Below are 22,999 nucleotides of genomic sequence, written 5' to 3' on the forward strand. Positions count from 1 at the left end.
TCTATAATGAGATTGTTGGATGTTCTATAATGTGATTGTTGGATGTTCTATAATGAGATTGTTGGATGTTCTATAATGTGATTGTTGGATGTTCTATAATGTGATTGTTTAATGTTCTATAATGTGATTGTTGGATGTTCTATAATGTGATTGCTGGCTGCTGTATAAATGATTGCTCGGTACTGTACAGCATGCTTGCTGGATGCTTTATAAAATGATTATAGGATTTTGAACACTATGATTGTTGGATGCTTATATAATGTGATCGCTGGATGATGTAAAGTACAGCTGCCAAACACCACATAATATGATTGGTGAGTGCTGTATATTTTGATCGACTAGTGGTGTATAATGTGAATACTAGATGCTGTAGCTACAGAAAAACAGTCTACAAAAACATCCTTATAAAATTAAGTGTCTATTAATAACATACCAAAAATTTTGTCTTTCACACACAGAGGCTTAGTGCCCACACTTCCTGACATCACATCAAATTAGGGTTAATTGATCGGAAGATTACATTAAAATAACATATGTTTTTTGTATTTTTTACTGAAAGTCCCTTTTGAATAATCAGTCATTTCTTAAATTCAAAAAAAATTCTCAACTGGTAAATAAAAACACCCACCTCTAAACTTTCCATTGTGACAAACACAGCTGGTACAGAAAGTACCTCAGTACATTCAGTATAAGATGAAAAGCACGGAGTTTCATAGAGAGGACTCTTCTTCACAGCTGTGAGTCTTTCACTGCAAAGCACAAATAGGTTCACTTTAGGAGAATCAGTTTGAAAAACAGTTTGGCTAAAATCTTCAATTTGTGTTTAACTAGTGGCTTTCATGTAAAAAAAACCTTCCAGGGTGTGTTGTGGAAATTGTGTGGGGGTGCGGGGGTGCTGGGCCCGAGAAAAGAAACTAAATTGACAAAGAAATAGGGGCCGAGCTTTGGTGGGGGGGGGGGGGTGGGAAGAGTATGGGGAGGTGACCAAATGCTTGGTCATAAAGATGGGATTTTACAAGATTTTTAAAGATGGTGAGGCAAGTGGAAAGTTTTAGGGAGGGAGTTCCAAAGAATAGGGCTATCAGCTGAAGGCCCTGCCATTAAGCCCTGCCATTAATGGTTGGATGAAGGGAGGGAAGGATACACAAAATGTCAGATTCAGAAGACTAATAGATGTGGGAAAGGAAATAAAGCTAGAGGATGTTGCAGAGATAGAGTGAAGTGAAGCTGTGCAGGGACTTGAAGATGAGGACCAGGATTTTAAATTCAATGTATCGGGGGTCAGTGAGGATGGGGGTGATGGGCAAGCCAGACTCAGTGCAGAACAGAATATGGTAGCTAAGTTTTAGACACACAGGGGTCGATTTTTACTCCCTCCATTCCACCAGGCAGAGGGGCAGTTAAAATGGAGCAGGGGAATTACCTTAAATTGCAGGCAGCAAGGAAAGAACGAATTGCATTTATTGAGCGCCTTTCACAACCTCAGGACATCCGAAAGCGCTTCACAACCAATGAAGTACCTTTTTAAAGTGTAGTCACTGTTGGAAACAGCAAGGTCCCACAAACAGCAATGAGATAATAACCAGATAATCTGTTTTAGTGATGTTGGTTGAGGGATAAATATTGACCAGGACACTTGGGGAGAACTCCCCTGCTCTTCTTCGAAACAGTGCCATGGGATCTTTTATGTCCACCTGAAATGGTGGACAGGGCCTTGGTTTAACATCTCATCTGAAAGACAACACCTCCGACAATGCAGCACTCCCTTAGTACCGAACTGGAGTGCTAGTCTAGATTATGTGCTTAAGTCTCTGAGACGTGAACCCGCGATCTTCTGACTCAAAGGCAAGAGTGCTACCAACTGAGCCACAGCTGACACAAGCTGGCAGGGCCCGCTTTAAATATGCAGAATGGCCTCTGATGATATCATCAGGGCCCAATCTGCAATTTTAACCTGAGGCCTGAGCAAGGGAGCAGTGGTGGCTTTCTTGGCATTCAAAACCTGCCGGGAACAGCAGCAAGTAAGTATTTTTTTAAAAATTTCAGTTTCCTCGTGGGCCAGGAGAAGCAGGAATGCTCCTCCATGATCCACAAGGAAAACTCGGGCCTCCCATGCCCCAGACCACCCCCCTCCTCCGACTGGGATTCCCCTCCCGGAGAACTTACCTTGTGCTGGGGATGGCTCCGCTGGGTGCCCCGGGAGGCGGCCTCCTGCTGCCCTATTTTGGTGGCTGGACAGCCGCTTCCCACTAACTGACCCGGCCGTGTTGGTAAGGAAACGGCATGTTAATGAGGCCCGCTGTTAAAATCATCTGAGGCTGCCCACTGCCACTCCCGGACGGGCACGCCGCTCGCTTTGCCGATTTCCCACCCGGGAGTTAAAATCAAGCCCACCGAGATATCTTAATGTCCACACTTCTTGACTCCACATCATGTAAGGGTTCATTCATCAGACAATTACATTACAACATGTTTTTGTATTTTTTTTACTAAACAATTCCTCTTCACTAATCAGCCATTTCTTCAACAAAAACTTAAAAAAATTAACAGGTCAATAAAAATCCCATCTCTAAACTTTCCATTGTTGGGAGTTTATGGAAATTGGAGAATGAGAAACCAGCAGAGAAAGCCATTTACAATATAAGCAACTATGGGGGCTAGGAGCGATCATTGAGTGGACAAGAGTTGAGTGGGGATGGGATCAAGGGAATGGGTTCTCACAGAAAAAATAAACTTGGAGATAGTGAAAGTTAATGGAAGAGAGACTGTAATGCTGGGGGGTTGGGGGTACAGTGGATGGAGACAGGGGAGGTCACGAACAGGAGGGAAAGAATGGAGAGGTAGTAGCAAAAGCACAGTGGCAAATGTTTATAGGCCTGTATTGGAGAAAATAGTCTGATATGACACCTTTGCCTCATTTTCATAACAATGCTTGGGAGCTAAAGTTTGTGCTACACAGGCTATTTGGTAGATGTCCAGGCCAGACATATTGTGCTGAGTGCCTTGATTTTCCCTTCAATGCAAAGAACCAAAAGGCCTTTTGATCTAACAGCATGTGAGAGCAATGCAATGAAACAACCCCAAATATCTAAACACAAAAACAAACTAAACGCACAGTCCTCTTTCCCAAACGAGACAAGAGTCCAGTGTGACTTCTCTTTTCTCTGTTTGGGGGGGAAGAAATGAAAATGAAGATATTTAACCCTTGAAGTCCCATGCCCGATTCCTATTTTCCACTGCTGCTTCCAACATGGCTGCCGATGCAGAGCAAAGCAAAGGCTGTGTTTCTGCACACCAGTTATATCAGATATTGTAAGGATGTAGGGCCACCCTGGGAGATGAAAGCATAATTTTGTGCTGGCACCAACAACTTCACCAATGGCGCTATTCACCATTGTACTGTACCCTCGCAATCTATCATTTTTATTGCGAGGGTACAGAAAAGGTACAGTTGAAGCTATAGAATTCATTCAATGTGTTTTTCTTCTCCATTAAAGGACAATCTGGTTGAACATTTAAGGGTTTTGACCCATATCCCAAACTGACCGCTGTTTTCAACCGCATTACTTGTTTGCCAGTTGCAATATGCCTTTTTTTATTTATATCGAAATGCACCTATAACCCGACCACATCCTGTCGCAACACCATGTGACTGACGGACACGATAATAAGTTAGTCACACTCTGCCCCTGGGAGAGGATCAGGTGGTCAGGAGGGAACAGCTGCAGTTTCCTCATCTGCTCATGCTCAAAACATTTCATAATGCGTAGCAGTTAGTGTTTAAGAACATAAGAAATAGGAGCAGGAGTAGGCCGTATGGCCCCTCGAGACTGCTCCGCCATTCAATAAGATCATGACTGATCTTCTACCTCAACTCCACTTTCCTGCCTTATCCCCAAATCCCTTCATTCCCTTAGTGCCAAATATCCATCGATCTCAGTCTTGAATATACTCAACGACTGAGCATCCCTCTGGGGTAGAGAATTCCAAATATTCACAACCCACTGAGTGAAGACATTTTTCCTCATCTCGGTCCTAAATGGCCGACCCCTTATCTTGAGACTATGACCCCTGGTTCTAGATTCTCCAACCAGGGGGAACAGCCTCTCAGCATCTACCCTGTCAAACCCTCTAAGAATATTATATATTTCAATGAGATCATCTCTCATTCTTCTAAACTCCAGAGAATATAGGCCCATTTTACTCAATCTCTCCTCATAGGACAAGCCTCTCATCCCAGGAATCAATCTAGTGAACCTTCATTGCAACCACTCTAAGGCAAGTATATCTTTCCTTAGGGAAGGTGATCAAAACTGTACTCAGTACTCCAAGAATGGTATCGCCAGAGCCCTATATAATTACAACAAGACCTCCTTACTCTTATACTCCAACCCCCTTGCAATAAAGGCTAACATACAATTTGCCTTCCTAATTGCTTGCTGTACCTGCATGTTAACTTTCTGTGATTCATGTACAAGGACACCCAAATCGCCCTAACTATCAACATTTCTTAGTCTCTCACTTTCTAAAAAATAAAATGTTAAAGGATTCGATAAGGTAGATGCAGAGAAACTATTTTCTCTGGTGGGGGAAATCGAGAATGAGGGGACATAATCTTAAAATTAGAGCTAGACCATTTTAGGGGGAAAATCAGGAAGCACTTTTTCACACAAAGAGGAGTGGGAATCTGGAATTCTCTTCCCCAAAAGGCTGTGGATGCTGGGACAATTGGAGCTTTCAAGGCTGAGATCAAGAGATTGTTGTTACGTTAGGGATTTGGAGCTAAGGCGGGTAAATGGAGTTGAAGTACAGAACAGCCATGATCTAACTGAATGGCGGAGCAGGCTCGAGGGGCTGAATGGCTTACTCCTGTTCCCAAATTCCTATGTGCCAAGAATGCATAGAGTCGAGCCTATTTCCGTCCTCATCTAATATTCACACACACGCACTTTCCCAATGTACACAGCACCTTTTAAAATAGTGCTATATCAAGTCTTTGACCATTCAACCATTTCACCTTTCAAAATATTCATATCTTTTCCATCAAATAACTTATCTGTGTTCCTATTTTTAACTTACTACTAGTAAATGTTCTGTTGCTCACAGGCAATCCATGCTCCAACCCTAATTGGCAATGGGCTGGCCTCCTGATGAGGCCCCAACTCCTGTTAATTTCCTGACGTGGCCCCAATTTCCATTTACCTCCCTGACATCTCGCCAACTATTTTTACACATATCTCTCTCTTTCCATTTCACTTCTTTCTGTCTGTCTGTCTCTTTTTTTTTTCTCATTATCTATTTCTACTTTCCTTTTTCTGCCTCTATAATTTCTCTCTCTAATATAGGGACGAAAATTGCGCTTTTAAAGCATTTGGACAGTTACATGGGTAAGATGGGTATAGAGGGATATGGGCCAAGTGCAGGCAATTGGGACTAGCTTAGTGGTATAAACTGGGCGACATGGACATGTTGGGCCGAAGGACCTGTTTCCATGTTGTAACTTCTATGATTCTATGATATACATTCTTCTCTCGACCTATTTATCTTCATATTTTTCTCCGTTTTTTTTCCCACTGTATATATATTTCTTCATTTCACTTTATTTCCATCTGTGTTTCTCTGTCTATATCGAACTTTACTGAAGCAGCCAAGCAGTGGTAGTTTTCATCCTTTCAGTTGACATGAACCTGATTAAGTGTCAGGCCTAGTGACTTTATATTGTTGACTTTTGGACTCTTGTAATAATTGGCATTGGGTTTCCTTCTGCCGTCTTTGGGCCACGAAGGACCTGTTAACTGGATGTTGCCCTTAGAGCTGGAAAGCCAGGCTTTGCAGTAAGGATAGTGCAGCCTCCAGCGCTTTGTGCAGTAAGTAAAAATAACTGCATTTTAGAAAGAGGAGTGGCGTTCCTAACATTGGAATGAAAGGCCAATGCATGAGGCCCTAATAAGATCAGAATGGTATGGAGGGAAATGAAGAGGAAATGCTCAGGTCACGAATGAGAGGCCTGGGAATGAGTAGAACACAAAACCAATACCCTTAAGGAAGTGGCAGGCTTTTGAGAGGGAAAGTTGTTGTAAGCATTGGAAGATGAGATGGATATGTTTATGGGTAAGTTTTCTTTTCTTTAGTGAATTGTTCAATTTGTTATGCTTATTATGTTACAAATTTTAATTTTCAGGGTCATTGCTTACTTCTTAGTGCATAGATTTTTAAAAAAAGATATTTAAATTTTTTCCTAAGATAGTAATTCTTTTACATGTAGTGCTTTTGATTGGCTCAAATTTCCCATTAATTAAAACCAATCAGCATGCTTGGCATCTTACTGCTGCTTCAGACATTGCCCTATGTCCTATAGACTCAGTGGACACACACCCGATACAAAACTCTTCATTATAAAGATTTTCGATCTTATTTTATGTTTCCAAGTTGCATCGAATATGGGCAATCAAATTTCTCCTGATCTCTTCATCCACTTCACTCTTTAGCCAGCGCTAGGAGGAACATTTGAGTGGTTTAGGTTGAAGTTGCTGAAGCCAACTTCCACTCTGTGAGGAAGTGACTAACCTCTGCTAAATGCCTCCCACTAATGGCACAGCCAAGATCAGGAACTCAAAAATGTGGGAACCGTGGTTGTATGCCCACGTCCACCCACTCTGTGACACAGTGTACTGATACGCTGAAACATTTCACAACTATTACACTGAACATCCATGTATCTGGCAATGGCTTCCCTTCAATTGGCATCATTTCCTTAGCACCTCCAGGATCAGGACTCAACTGTAGGGAATCACACACTGTACTCCATGGCACAGTGCATTGGACCTCCAACATGCTTTGCTACAATATCACCTACATGTGGTATAATTTTGTGATTGATACTAATCTTGGATGGAACAAATAACTTGTAGCCTTGACCTTAGTGCTGAAATAGTGCTGCAGTCCTGAGAGGGTTAAAAGAAAATCCCAGGTACTTTTTTTGCAACCGAATAGATAATGGACACAAAGAATAATTGTTCAAAGGTTTGGCTGAGTATAAAATCCCAATCTAAATTACCCTAAATTATAAATCTTTTACAGATGAAGGCTACACAGAAATTGACAGGACCTATACAGGTACAATGTAGAGGATATGTGGGAAATGGGTACTTTCCATTTCAAGACTTCATGCTGGATTCCTGTGGAGCATGCTGACAAGCGCAATTTATTAATTAGCTCACACTGTCAATATATAGTTAATACACAAGGCATGATCTGTACTCTACAATGGGACGTATTTGGGTACTTTAAAGTAAGCTTTCAACCAAAGCTGAATAGAGCTGGTCCTGGTGACACCATATGAGTGTTTTTTAAAAAAATGTTTTTAGCTGATTTTCTTTTCTTTCCACCTTAGTCTCTCTGCATCACCCATCTTCTCCAGCCAAGACCACAAGCTGGACATCTTCTCCCTTACCTCCGTCACTGTTGTTTAACTGTTTGCTGGGTGGTGCTTGAGAGCGGACTATAGTCAATGGTCCTTCCAATATTTGCTTCATTCTCTTTGTAAAAGTGACTGACCTTCATTCAGAATTAACTAAGGCTGGAAATTAACCAAGTGGGGAGCGATGAGCACAAATCTGTACAGTACTCCCTAGCACACTGCATTGGAACTGTGTTGTCCAGTCCCCTATTGTTCTAAAGGGATATCAGCAGGGAGTGTTGTAGACATGAAAGTAGGTTTTTAAATGTACGGTGTTACTATAATAAAGAAACACTTTACACAACTGTTTGTAATATTTAGTACAATGCTTTCTAAATTAGAAATAGGAGAATCACATACTGTGTTATTTCACTTGAGTGCAATTGTGAGAATGAGCAATGCTGAAAATGTGCACAATGAGAATTTCTACTGGTCAGAGTGTGTACAATGACAGTGTGTGTTGAGTATATATATATATATATATATATATATATATATGTAAAGAATCCACTATCAGGATTTGTTTCCAAAATACCACACATTAATTTCAGTGTGATGTAAGTGCAGGGAGCTGCAGTAGAAGTCATCAATTTTATCTGTGAATTCTTCACTCAAGGATGCACCTCAACCAGAGATGCTATTGGAAGGGTATACATAGATTCATAGAATGTTGCAGTACAGTAACAAGGCATTTGACCACCAACTCTGCACCATTGTTTTTCACCTCATGAACCACCTAGTGTAATCTCATTCTCCTCCTCACTCCCCATACTCTTGTTCAGCAACTATCTAATTCCCTTTATTTGTGCACTCTACTTTAACAATAGTTTATGGCAGAGAATTCCACACTCAAACTTCGGTGTAAAGATTGTTTCTTCAAACCTCCCCTCTAATTCTTCTTGTGCTTATCTTAAGTTTATGTCCTCTCAATCCAGTAGAAATAATCTGCCACTTTTTAACTCAAAACCCTTCTTTATCTTGAAGACCTCTATCGGGTCACCACTCAATCTTCTCAGTGCCAGTAAGTGAAGCCCGAACTTCTGAAGTATCTCTTCATAACTCAAAGCCCTCATCCCTGGTGACATCCAAAACAATCTACAACTTGTAATCTGTCAAATATGATAATCATATTACTGTTGGTATTTATTTGAATATCTATATTACAAACAGCATTATGAATCAATTATAATTATTTGTGATTGAATTTTTTTGAGTTAGCGTATAAAATTAGACTTTGCTTAACTGAATGACTCGTGAAAATTATTATAATTCCAGGCTTACAGAAATATAATCTTGCTGCTTTGTTCCTTCTGCTTTGATTTGCATTCACTTGAAGGAAGTGGAAAATCTCAGTTCTCACTTTTTCCATTTTGCATTGTCACCAAAGCATAAATAGGTAAAGAAAAACTGGCAAAAATGATCAGCGATCACATCGTCTTAATATTCTGTAACTATCTGCTAATTCAACAGACAGATTTCAAATCTACTTTTATCCCTAAGTTAAGTATGTGCTTCAACTGATCAGTGGTTTAAAAAGCCATTCAATCAAATGCCATAGAGTAGATTAAATGGTTTGTGTAGCAAGTGGGATTTTTGTAAACTACGACTGGTATGCATTCTATTTATATACAACATGCGTGGTAAATTTGAAAGTGATATCTAGATCAATTGATAGGTAGCACGGAGATTTGGATTCTTGAGTGGAAATTCCATCACTGATTCTGGCATTTAGATTTCTATTCTTCCGCAGGGCCAGTTATTCTGTAGTACAGCCATTTGGGGATTATTTCCTGGGTCAGTAACCGGGAGTAGGTACAGCTGGTGTCATAAATGCTTGAAGCCTGTGTATAATTATCAGAAATAGAAAGATTCCTGGTGATGTCAGAAACTGCAGAAGCAAGACCCGACTAAATGTTGTTACTATCTCCATCTCTATCCCCTGGCACGTATTTTTTTTCCAGCATTCTTAATTATTATTCATTGAAGCTGTAAATGTTTGTGATTCACTGGCATTCTAGCCTGAGTCAGCTCATCGCATGTTTGAAGCCTTTATTATATCAAAGTGTGTGACACAGAAGTGTCAACCTTTTATATTTAGTCAGTGATTGTTGGTTTTTCAGTAAATTCAGAATCTCTGAGTTTTCTCAGAGTTTCTCCGAGTTTGTATTGTGAAGCAGATCCATTTTTTGAACTTGTGATCTTGAAATTGGAATGTTGCATTGCAGATTTTAGCCTCTAGGAAGGGGGACAGCAATGGAGGCATGTAAGTACCACAATGCAAAGTGGGTCAGAAAATGTTCTGGGGCTGCAATTCTGCACAGGCTCCACCGGTTACGATGGGAGACCGGTGAAAGCACTGCGGAATTTCAACCCCTCTATTTCTAAAGTGTGCTGCTTTGCACTGTGTGAAAGGCATACTGCATTGGCACTAGTTAGGAGTTTGCCAGTCACAGTGTGGTCCCTCCCACTCCCTGTGTGGTGGTAATGACACCTGCTCCTTCCCATTCACCGTGTTTCGTCAGTAGTCAAGTTCTGGGGATGAAAATGACAAGGGAGAAAAGGAGAATTACACAGTGACTACACTTCAAAAGTAATTCATTGGCTGCGAAGCACTTTGGGGTGTCATGAGGACATGAAAGATGCAAGTTTTTTCTTTCTTTTGCTGCAGCTATTGAAAAGTTGAGGTGAGCAAAGATGGCAAAGAAGAACTAGAAATTGTGTTGAAACCTATTACTGCAAAAATAGAGAATAAAACATTACCAAGATATGGAAGCATACAGAAGCAACAAATCTGATTGGTATTTAGATGTGTTAGCTTAGAACAATGGATTAGACTGGTACCAAGGAATGTATATATAAATGTACAATCCATTTGTCTCCCTTCATTGTCATTCATTTGCCGCACTCAATATCCATTCACTCCTCCCGCCCCCCCCCCCCCCCACCCCCCGGCTTAGTTCTCCTCTCCCCTGCAATCTGAGCCCATTTGCTAATGTACCAGCCTGAGTCGCCCTCTCCTCTCCATGCCGCTGCTGATGCAAGAGAAGAGATAACTGAGTGTCTGTACAATGTAGTCGGAAATTCTTGTTCTCACGATAGCTCCTGCCTTTAAAAGCTGGGCTCGGGTACAGGGGGCACTGGGGAGGGGGAAACAGGGGCCTGATTTGCACTAATTATCAGCAAACACTGACATGCAGACCAGGCTGAATTAGATTGTCTTTGCTTATTTTTATTGTCAAGGACACGTGGCAAGAGTGAGCCACGAGAAGATATGGATTTTTAAAAAAATTAAAATAAAATATCGTTCTGCTCCATCAAAATTAGGTGTGTTCACCCCACTGAGCCACCCACCTGATGCTGCACCGAGAACCTGCTGCCCAATTCTGCAGCTGGAGCTACTTGCCTGCCTCTGTAGTTGTCAGCACCACCACTCCATGTAAAGCTAACATTTCGTTGGCATGGTGACCAGAAGGAAAATTCTCAAAAAATATTGAGGGAGGAGGACAAACAGGCAAAAACTGTCATTAAAAAAGTGCTTCCCTGTAATATGGTTACAATTCCATCTTTTGTAATTTCCAGACTGGTGCTGAAGGACATTGCACACTGCCCGATCCTGATCTGACTGCTAATGAGAACCTCTAGAACCCTACTGCTAAGGTAAAGAGTGCCTGAACTCAGTTTGTACAAGGATGGTATGTTGCTGCTGGTTCGAAATGGACACAGGTCACTGATAGCGCTAAACTGTAATGTGAGCTTTTGGGAATGTAAGGGGACCCACTTATCAAAGGAACATCTGAGGTGATGGTATGACATAGCAGAGATTGAAGATTTCCTTCAAAGGAATGCTGCGAGGAATTGTGCGCTTGGGCACACAGATTGCTGTTTTATTGTTAAAATTCATGCCATTGTTCTGTTAGTAAAGATCTGAGAGGAATGCTGTCAGACACAGGAATCTTCCCTTAACCCTTCCTGGCAGTGTGGAAACCATTAAAAAGTGAACGTTTGGTATTCCATTACAGTTATTTTTGCAGTGATACCACTTAACACGCCCATGGATCCAGGACAAATATTTGGAAAACTGTTGTTGCAATTTAACACATTAAAATTACTGAAACTTTAGTGAATGAATAGAATGTGAAAAATTGGGGCAATTCATTCTAATCAAACGGACTTGAAATCTCTGCATATGTATTTCTCTTTCTGGACACTAGTGCAAAGCATAGGATGCAAGATTCATGGTCCTTGGATCTCCCATCCACGGAAAAATCTTAGTATTTTGACATTTTTAATGTTGACTTTTCTCTTGATATTGATTATCTATCTCCTGATACTGAAGTATTCTTACAAGATTTATTTTAGCCTAAAGGTATCGTATTATTTTCACATTGTGTATAGTAATACCATACACTGACCTGTACATACGATATAAAAATCCCTCATTTTCAGGATGTGGGTGACACTGGCGAGGTTGCATTTATTGCCCATCCCTAGTTGTCCTGAGAAGGTGGTGGTGGGCCTTCTCCTTGTGGTGATGGTACTCCCATGATGGCGTTAGATAGGGAATTCCAGAATATTGACCCAGTGATGAAGGAACTGCGATATATGTTCAAGTCAAAATGGTTTGTGACTTGTGAGTGGAATTTGGAGGTAATGATGCTCCCACAACATTGCTTCTCTTGTACTTCTCAGCAGTAGAGGTTACAGAGGAGGGAAGCTTGGTAAGTTAAGGAATTGCATCCCGTAGATCATATATAATGCAGCTAGAGAGCCCCGGTGATGGAGGGAGTGGATACTGAGTCCAGGGGCACCAATCAAACAAATTCATCACGTAACAAGGAAGGTTTTGAAACCTTGCGTAAATTGATATCAGATGTAAACAAAATTGATGCTCTGCGATCCCAGGCCATTTGTATGAAGAGCCTACATTTCCCCATTTGTAACTTAGTGGCTAATCGGGATTGCTGATAAAGACTGACCTTCCTTGCAAACTACTCAAGCAGTGCTGCAATGGAACGACACAGCATTGTTTCTTGTGAATGAAAACTATTAATAAGACATGTTTTTGCTATTCTTACCTTCACAATGAGAGACAGAATTTTATTCCCATGATACTGGGAATGTGGGGAAAATGTGATGTTTCCACGTAGTGTTTAATGTTAACTATTTTGTCCAGTTCCAATATATTACTGATCCCATTGCCATTAATGATTCAATAGGGTGAGATTGTTTTGACAACAGCAACACAAAAGGTCTCATGACATTTCTTATGGACACAGGATGAAATATTTTATAAAGTTTTATGACACAGGATGAAATATTTTATAAAGTTTTATGAAAAGCTGTAATAGATTCTGCCCTCAGCGTTCTTCCCTCATGTGAGTCTGCCACATTTTCCAAAATTTTAATTCCCTCCTTTTCTCCCCATCAGTAAAAATGGAAGCACATTTGTTTGATTTTTCTTGAATAAGTGTTTATCCTGGGTAAACCATTTATTCTAACACCATTCAGAAAAAACGTGAACTCTAGAATGTGTCATAAAACCTTGAGGGCATGTCTTTTGCAGTCACTCAGCAACAGTATTTATACTGTTCGGCACCATTAACAAGATTTATGGCTTTGAGATACGTAATTGATGGTGTGACCATGTTAATCATAAGAAAGACAATAGTATATATTTCCAAAAAATATGTAGATATTGCCTTCTCCCATATCTTTCTCCAGGAGGTTGGCATTGTGCATTCAGTCACGTAGGTGGTACCCCTGATACAGAATGCAGACCCTTGCACAAATCATGCCAATGGACAAAAGGAAGACTTGAAATAGGGGCAATTGACCCTCACTGTTTTTAATCCCCCTAATAGATGGTGTCAGTTTTCTGTTTTAACTAGTGATTTGGCCAAGAGCTGGTGAAACTCATTATCAGGGGTGACAGGCAGTTCAAACCCTATACAATGTGCTTGAGGGACAGAACTTTACTCCCATGATGCTGGGACAGTGAGGAAAATGTGATCTTTCCTCGTTTGTTTTACTCCCGATTTTTCTCCACTCTTCACCTCAAGATACAACCAGTTCAATGTGTCTCCTCTAAAATTTTGGATATCACCGCTGTCACTCTGCACAGTCCAGGTTAGACATTATGAAACTTGTGTTGTTTCTAATAAAAATTTTAAAATGTAGCAGCAGTATATATCCTTCCAAACAAGGGTTAAAATGGAGTCTGGGTTTGTTCTTTATTAGTTTGGTTAAAGCATTAGAGCCCAAATGTTCCTCTTCTTACCGCCCTCAATTTCGGGTTGGCATGGGAGATGGAGCAGGGATCCTTTATGGGGCAGTCTACCCAATTATCTACTGCCATTTCTGGAGGAAGGCGGAAGCATCCATACTTAAATGGCCCATTATTCATTTTCCATCATTAAGGCCTCATGTATGCTTGCTGGTAATCACACCTATATATTATACATGGTTTAGGCCCTCACCAATCTGCCAACCATCACCTCTGACATCAACTTAAGCATCCATGGAGAAAGTACAGACTACCCCAGGGTCCCTGGTGTTGAGTACTCCACTGCAGACATGCCTGGAGCTGCCACAAGCTCCAAGTACACTGCAGTGCAGTGCTGCAAAGCCATTCAACACAACACTGCACATGCAGTTGTGGATTCCTCCATTTGCTCTGCCATCTACGGCACACTGTCTGCCATGGCCCCAAGTGCCTGCACATATGCTTGATACTTTGCAAGTGTCATTCTTTTAAATACAGGACCTGTGAGATCTGGATTCCCAGACAATGTCTCCTGACTCTCTGGTCAGTAACATCTTCCTTCTCACATCTCACACCGAGCTGCTACTGTCCAACATGCTTTGTATTTCAGCCAACGTACTCAACTCTAGCTCATACTTTAATTCCCCAAGAGTGACAGGGGTAGATTTTGAACGTGCTAACCCCGGCGTAGAATTGGCGTTGCAGATTGCCCGTTATAGAAACCGACCAATTTTCATTTCCATTGTGAAAGTGAAAAAATTGGGCAGTTTCTATAACAGGTAGACAGTTCGCAATGTCCGTTTTACATCTGGGCGACAAGTTGAAAATCTACCCCAATTAATGTCTCTGGACCGGTGCTTGGGAGGGAAAGTGTGAGTAACATGCATATTCTGAAGTGCTGGCAAGGCCAGATGCAGAGGGACCTGACTGTTCCTCTTCTGCTTCTTCTTCCTCCAAGGCCACATCAAGGAGGAAGAGAGATTAGAATCGGTTCTATGAGAATTAGTATTCATAGTAGAGGTCGGCCTGGGCCTGTTTCCACATGCACTGAGTAGCAGAAAATCGGGCAGCTGTAAAGGAGGCCACCTGATTTTCCTCCATTTAAATGAATGGAAAGAAAATCAGATGGGTTCCTTTACAGGCATGTGCTCTGACCTGCCTGATTTTCTGGTATTTGGTGCGTTCAGGTAATCCAATGCACCTGGGCACAGACCCAGGAAAATACCCCTTCATATGTCACTTTCAGTAGAAGTGATATGAAGGTTTAATGATAGTTTCCTGATGGGTAATGCAGGGTGCAATAGGATGAGAAAGGAGACAAGCAGAACTCCACAATGAACCTGGAGCTGGTATTGGCCCTCCTACTTCCCCATTTCCAACTCCTTCTATAGCCTCACTCCCTAGAAGCTCAAATGTTTCCCCCTTGTACGTATGAGAAAGTGGGGCTTTGAGGGCTCATCATTTATCAATGTCTCTGCTGTTATGGACTGTCTTCTCCTTTAAAATGAATGCAAAAAGTGACAATAACTTCTAGTTGCTATAAGAGTCAGTCAAATCCAGGTCTCAGTATGTAGATTAGAATGGGGCTGATGCGAGGTGCATGAACCAAACAATTAGATACCATGTGAGATTTTTAGTGGGCTGAAAGAATGTAAGTGTGTGAGTGAAAGAATATGTGCAGGTGAAGGCTGGGGGTGTAAGGGGTACCGTGCTCCCTCATGGACAGTGATGGAAAACTATTCAAGCACTTTAACACGGAGGGGTAATTGTAAGATGCAGGCATGTTTGCTACGGTGTGTTTTTTTTGAAAGCATGGCTGACCTCTTACTTTGCCAGACCTGGTATGGTTATGAAACTTTTTCTGGAACTCAGTTGCTGTGTGTGGGGTCATAAAATCACAGGATAATTATAGATAACAATAGGGCCATTTCATCTCATCCATCCAGAATGACCCTAAACTTTCCAATTGGTTCTTTAATGATTCCACTTCCCCACTTCTCTATCCAGGAGTCCATTCAGTCTATTGACCACTGTTTGTGGTGAAGAACTTCCTGATATTAATGCTAAATGTGCCTTTTTCCAGTTTGACCCTGGGACGACTTCTCCTACACTCGCAATTTAATATAAAAGTAATTGTTTGGATTTAACTTTTCCAAACCAGTTACTATCTTATTAACCTCTGTAATATCACCTCTCAGACACCTCCTTTCAAGATTGAAAAGCTGAAAGGGTGGGATTTACTGGTCCCACCAACCAAAGGGTCAGGGCAGGACTTCTGCCCACCACCCCGACCACACCATTAAACTGGCCCGGTTTCCTGGGTCAGGGGTCATTAGCTATTCACGTTGGGCTCTAGGCAGGATTCTGGCCAGTGGACCCATGGGGAATCCAGGCAATGCTGCAGCACGACCACCATTACCTCACCTGAAGAGGCAAGACTGACATTAAAGGTATTCAAGGAATGGAGGAGCTCAGAGACCGAAGGCCTCGAGTGAAACTAAGGCTTTCACTAGGTGAGCAATCAGAGGAAGAGAAAGTCTCTGGTACTCTACCTTCACTTGATGCATGTGGGGCCAGTACAACCATTACCGTGGGCCTACCATCATGGCCTTGGGCCATCATACACTGGGCCTTGTTCCTTCGCACATCAAAGAAATTAATCAGATAAAATCCAGAGTTTATCTGCTGTTCTTTACTTTTTGTTGGATTCTGAAATCAGTTCAGGCTAAAAAGCTTGTGAATATTTGGCTTATATACTCCACAGGAAACTTTATATCTGAGGGATAAGGGTTGAAATAGGAACATAGGAACAGGAGTAGGCCATTCAGCCCCTCGAGCCTGTTCTGTCATTCAATGACATCATGGCTGATCTGTACCATAACTCCATATCCCTTAATACCCTTGACTAGCAAAAATGTATTGATCTTAGATTTTAAATTATTAATTGAGCTAGCATCTACTGCTTTTTGTGAAAGAGAGTTCCCACAAATGGAATGACATTCCATTACCAATGTACATTACTGTGTCAGTAATAAGGACTTTTTTAAAATTCCCAGACACCGATCAACCTCTGGAGAAGAATGGGTGAGGTATCTGGGTGTTAAAATTGTAACATTAGTTGATTCTTCTGTATTCTATTACTCAACCAGGTTTTGTTAATAAATTTGATTAGGTGTTTTAACCTGTGGAATTTCCTGACTGTGTGTAATATTTCTACGTAATTAAAATAAATGTGATCATGGCACAAGACTATGTTTAATCCAGTAGCAGAATTGTAAGTAGGAAATAAAATATATGAAAAAGGACAAAAAAAGGCGTACTGATCCATCCAGCTCGTGCTATCCAAACAAGTGGCAGCTTACATGCAACATTTAGCTCCTCCCTCCACTCTAGTCATGCAATATCCTGAGGGGCAAAAAAAAGAGGAAACCTTAGATCAATTTCAGAAAAACCTCCAGAACTAGCTGCGCCTCTAGCCAAACTGTTCCAGTACAGCTACAACACTGGCATCTACCCAACAATGTGGAAAATTGCCCAGGTATGTCCTGTCCACAAAAAGCAGGACAAATCCAATCCGGCCAATTACCGCCCCATCAGTCTACTCTCAATCATCAGCAAAGTGATGGAAGGTGTCGTCGACAGTGCTATCAAGCGGCACTTACTCACCAATAACCTGCTCACCGATGCTCAGTTTGGGTTCCACCAGGACCACTCGGCTCCAGACCTCATTACAGCCTTGGTCCAAACATGGACAAAAGAGCTGAATTCCAGAAGTGAGGTGAGAGTGACTGCCCTTGACATCAAGGCAGCATTTGACCGAGTGTGGCACCAAGGAGCCCTAGTAAAATTGAAGTCAATAGGAATCAGAGGGAAAACTCTCCAGTGGCTGGAGTCATACTTAGCACAAAGGAAGATGGTAGTGGTTGTTGGAGGCCAATCATCTCAGCACCAGGGCATTGCTGCAGGAGTTCATCAGGGCAGTGTCCTAGGCCCAACCATCTTCAGCTGCTTCATCAATGACCTTCCCTCCATCATAAGGTCAGAAATGGGGATGTTCGCTGATGATTGCACAGTGTTTAGTTCCATTTGCAACCCCTCAAATAGTGAAGCAGTCTAAGCCCGCATGCAGCAAGACCTGGACAACATTCAGGCTTGGGCTCATAAGTAGCAAGTAATATTCGCGCCAGACAAGTGCCAGGCAATGACCATCTCCAACGAGAGAGAATCTAACCACCTCCCCTTGACATTCAACGGCATTACCATTGCCGAATCCCCCACCATCAACATCCTGGGGGTCACCATTGACCAGAAACTTAACTGGACCAGCCATATAAATACTGTGGCTACAAGAGCAGGTCAGAGGCTGGGTATTCTGCAGCAAGTGACTCACCTCCTGAATCCCCAAAGCCTTTCCACCATCTACAAGGCACAAGTCAGGAGTGTGATGGAATACTCTCCACTTGCCTGGATGAGTGCAGCTCCAACAACACTCAAGAAGCTCGACACCATCCAGGACAAAGCAGCCCGCTTGATTGGCACCCCATCCACCACCCTAAACATTCACTCCCTTCACCACCGGCGCACAGTAGCTGCAGTGTGTACCATACACAGGATGCACTGCAGCAACTCGCCAAGGCTTCTTCGACAGCGCCTCCCAAACCCGTGACCTCTACCACCTAGAAGGACAAGAGCAGCAGGTACATGGGAACAACACCACCTGCACGTTCCCCTCCAAGTCACATACCATCCCGACTTGGAAATATATCGCCGTTCCTTCATCGTCGCTGGGTCAAAATCCTGGAACTCCCTTCCTAACAGCACTGTGGGAGAACCTTCACCACACGGACTGCAGCGGTTCAAGAAGGCGGTTCACCACCACCTTCTCAAGGGCAGTTAGGGATAGGCAATAAATGCCGGCCTCGCCAGCGACGTCCACATCCCATGAACGAATAAAAAAAATTCCTCTCCAACCGACAAAGGCAATCAAGCAAAGTGCAAGAGCAACAACCGATATCACTAATTACAGTTAATCCTCACCTACCTTCTACAACTCAAGATGACCTCAACTGTCATGATCTCCCTTAAGAGCCTTAATTCTATCAAGGACTGTTTTTGAGTTGACTTCCAAGGATTCAATTCTGATAACAAAGCCATCTGTCATCACTGGTAACTTAGCATCATCATTGGTAATGAAAACGGGTGCAAAATATTCATTTAACACCTCAGCCATATCTTGGTTCTCCAGCCCAATCTGCCCTGCAGAATCTCTTAAAAGGACCTTTGCATTCCTTGATTCCTAACATAAACTGAAAACACCACATTGTAACTACCATACCTGACCACAGTTCTCTTTCCCATTGCTCCTTTGGACATTCAATAGTAGATCGTTAACCTCAACTGAATTGCATAGAATTTACAGCACAGAAACAGGCGATTCGGCCCAACTGGTCTGTGTCGGTGTTTATGCTCCACATGCAGCTCCTCCCACACCCTCTTCATCTAACCCTATCAGCATACCCCTCTATTCCTTTCTCCCTCATGTACTTATCTAGCTTCCCCTTAAATGCATCTAAGCTATTCGGCTCAACTACTCCATGTGGTAGAGAGTTCCATATTCTAATCACTCTCTGGGTAAAGAAGTTCCTCCTGAATTCCTTATTGGATTTATTAGTGACTATCTTATGACCCCTCGTTTTGAACAAGTGGAAACGTCTTCTCCATGTCTACCCCACCAGAACCATTCACAATTTTAAAGACCTCTATTAGGTCATCCCTCAGCCTTCTCTTTTCTAGAGAAAAGAGCCCCTTTGAAAAGACCTATCCGTATTCTCGGGATCTATTTTCTTTATATCTGGTAAAATGCTTCTTTTTAAGACTAATTGTCTTTGAATACCTCCAATAAGCCATTTGGGTTTCACTTCACCATGTAACTGTCATTTAATCTGAGGCACATACATGGCTTCCCAGTCCGAGTTTAGCTTTAAAAAGAACTCGATTTGTCTTCTGTACTGCAGTTATTCCTATTCAACAGCATTCCCTAATTAACCTTCCCCAAATACTCTCTCATTCTTTAAAAGTTAGCCTTCTGAAATCTGGCATTAACATTAACTTATCTGCAGCAGTAATTTGCCTAATCAACTGAAATCTGATGATACTATGATCATGTTGCCCAGATGTCCCCCCACATGGAGGTCAGATACCATTGCAGGGTCACGACAAAGAACTACATCTAGTAAATTATTTTCCTTTGTATTCTCCCTGACATGCTGAGTTAATCCCCGGGTTCACGCACTCTACTAGGACAGAGAGTGAAAAGACACAGATTTCAGAGTGTAGGGTGTGCGGTTTGCTAACAGAAACTGTTATTAGGTCACTGAACAAGAAAATTGTAGAAAATAACCCAAAACAGTAACAGTCTACAAGAAACACAAAGGGCGCTCTTCAATAAAATTGAGGGAGGTAAGAATGGAGCAAAAATGGGGAAAAGAAACAATGCAGTGTTATGTACAACAAATGAAGTTGCCCCAAGAGCATTCTTAAAATCACATTAAACTTTGTGGCTTTTTTTTTTAAAAAGTCAATTCTCCCATATGTAACCAAAAAGGTTTCGAAGGAAATTTCTTCAAAGTGATATTCATGTCCATCTGATTACACACTTGACTCTGCTACAACTTAAGCTAGTCATATTTATATTCCTGTAAACTGTTTCATAAAATTAATCTCCAAAACAATTAAGTTTTAAAACTTACCAGTGCAGGTTTTTTTTGTAAAATGTGCACTGCCCTGTCCACACTTTTGCCTCCTTGCTGTCATTTGTCATTCTTTCTTCCTTCCTTCAGCCTGACACAGGTCTTGTCAAACCTAGTATCATTAACACGCTAATGATTGGCAAACAGTTGGTGCTTTGCTGGGGACCAGGACCATTTTCCCAATTTTTTCTCTTCTGTCCAAGACTGAATGCTCCAGTGCCAAAACAAAGCTACATCTAGTAACCTAGAGAAGAACTGACCAAAAAAAAACTTCAATGAGATACCAGAGGGTAGAACTATACTGCAGTAGGAGTATGGAGGAAAGGAGGGCAGAAAATTGGAAACCAAAAAATAAATTCAACTAATGACGACAAGTTAGCCCAAATATCAGCCTTGACTTCACGAGGAACAATGAACATTTGGGCTTAAAAAAAAAACTAATTGGAAATATGAGCAGAAGGAACAGCAGCTTTCTTCTATGTTTCTACCAGTCAGCTGATCATTAGGAACAGAGTAGGCCATTCAATTAGATGATGGCTGATCTGCACCTCAAACCTATTTTCCTCACCTTTTCCTCTATACCCCTATATAACCTTATCTAACAAAAATCTATCTATCTCAGTCTCAAAAGCCCTCATTTCAGCCATTACTTAGTCAAGTTATATCTCTGGAGTAATGAGAAACTTCCAAACCATCAGGATCATCATTTTGTACACCACTGCACACATGTGTCTGAAAAATCCTTTTCCATTGAAGATGCTGCCTACACCATCAACAACAACAGGCCATCAGTATCGGTGTGCCATTTCTTGCCGCCAAAGTGAACCAATGCACACTGGAAGAGCTTCCCAGTGATCATTCTTGTTCTCATACGTTCATCACGAGTGTTGTTTTTGACACCACTTAGACCCTCAATTGCATAAACATTGCATCAATCAGCCTATCGTGCCTTCAGAGGAAATCACTGGCCTTAACATTTGTAACACCATGTGGAATGGATTTAAAATCTAGAAAATGAAATTACATTAACTCAAAGCAAGATAGACTGATGATATAAACAGAATACAATACAATGAAGCTTCTATTAGTATATGCTGAATCTATTTGCGAGATAGCTAGGTATATCTTATAAACAATGTCAGTTGTTAGTAATTGAAGCAACCTCACTGAAAGAGTAAAAGTTATGACAGATACTTCCATATATGATACCCTTTATTGACTGACTTCACCTGAAGACTAAATTCTTCAAGTTGGAATATTGGGATATTGCAGCATCCAAGATAAAGAAAGAAACATAGAAAAAACTTGCATCTATACAGCACCTTTCATGACCCCAGGATGACCCAAAGCAGTTTACAGCCAATGAAGAATTTTTGAAGTGTAATCACTGTTGGAAACACAGCACACAATTTGTGCACAGCAAGGTTCCGAAAACAGCAATGAAATAAGTGACCAGATCCTCCATTTTTAGCTGTTGGTTGAGGGATAAATTTTGGCCAGGACACCAGGAGAACTCCCCTGTTCTTCTTCAAATAGGATCTTTTACGTCAACCAAAGAGGGCAACAGGCGTCAGTTTCCCTCAGTACTGCACTGAAGTGCAAGCCTTGGCTCACTGGTAGCAATCTTGCCTCTGAGTCAGAAGGTCATGGGTTCAAGCCCCACTCTAGAGACTTGAACCCATGACCTTCTGACTCAGAGGCAAGATTGCTACCAGTGAGCCAAGGCTGACACTCAATATAAGACTCTTCTTCTGAAGAAAAATCTTTTTAAGAGAGAGGTGAAGTTTCCTTCGATTTACTTTCAAATATTTCAACGTTAGACCTTCCTTTATGAAGCTGGTGTAAACCATTTAGAGCCAAGAGGCTTGTGTTCTTATCAGTGGTATCCTTTCCACCGGCAGGAAGACCACATACAGTGGTCTTTATGCCTATTTCCTTTAGTTTCTTCTAGTCTTAGTGCCACTTGCTGCAGCCATTGCATTCTCCTATTACTTGAGTAAAAATGGTCTATCATCTCACAACCAGTGGAGATGTATCAATTCTAATGGAATATTCTTTGGAGGTAAAATTGATGACAAAAGCTCAGCTTTTATTCCACTTTTCATATAAACAGTCAACAAGCTGCTAAGTACTTGGAATTCTAATCATCAGAAATGTTAATGACTTGGTTTGTCTTCAACTCCCTCCTGATTCCCTGCAATTGAGCTTTTATCTTCTCTCACCACTTCAAGAAAGCAATTGTATCCATCTTTATGCCTGACCTAAGGATATTGTAGCCATGAGAATGAAGCATGCAATGTAATTGTCGACATGCAGAAAAGGCCACAGCAGTACATATACTGGGAACAGATTTTCAAAGTTATGATTATACTTGTCTCTTGATGAGTTGGATTTTTTTTTTAAATTAGCTTTTCACTTGCCCAAAACTGGAGCTTGACCTTAAATTAGAGAGAGAGAAAAAAGGGGGTAAAAAAGGAGCATGGTACAAGAAAGAGCTGTGGCAAAACAAAAAAGAAGCAAAGCCAGCAG

The 22,999-nt window shown here is 41.5% G+C and overlaps 1 long non-coding RNA gene across 1 annotated transcript in view; it reads right to left on the minus strand.

The window, feature by feature from the left end:
* Positions 1-634: 634 nt before the first annotated feature.
* The window catches only part of LOC137344528 (uncharacterized), a 64,788-nt gene continuing 42,423 nt past the window's right edge, over positions 635-22,999 (minus strand). Inside the window, exon 3 of the long non-coding RNA XR_010968377.1 lies at positions 635-749. This is a non-coding gene — a long non-coding RNA (uncharacterized lncRNA). The remainder of the gene's footprint in view (positions 750-22,999) is intronic.

Source organism: Heptranchias perlo, chromosome 27 (genome assembly GCF_035084215.1).
Source record: "Heptranchias perlo isolate sHepPer1 chromosome 27, sHepPer1.hap1, whole genome shotgun sequence".
NCBI lineage: Eukaryota > Metazoa > Chordata > Chondrichthyes > Hexanchiformes > Hexanchidae > Heptranchias > Heptranchias perlo.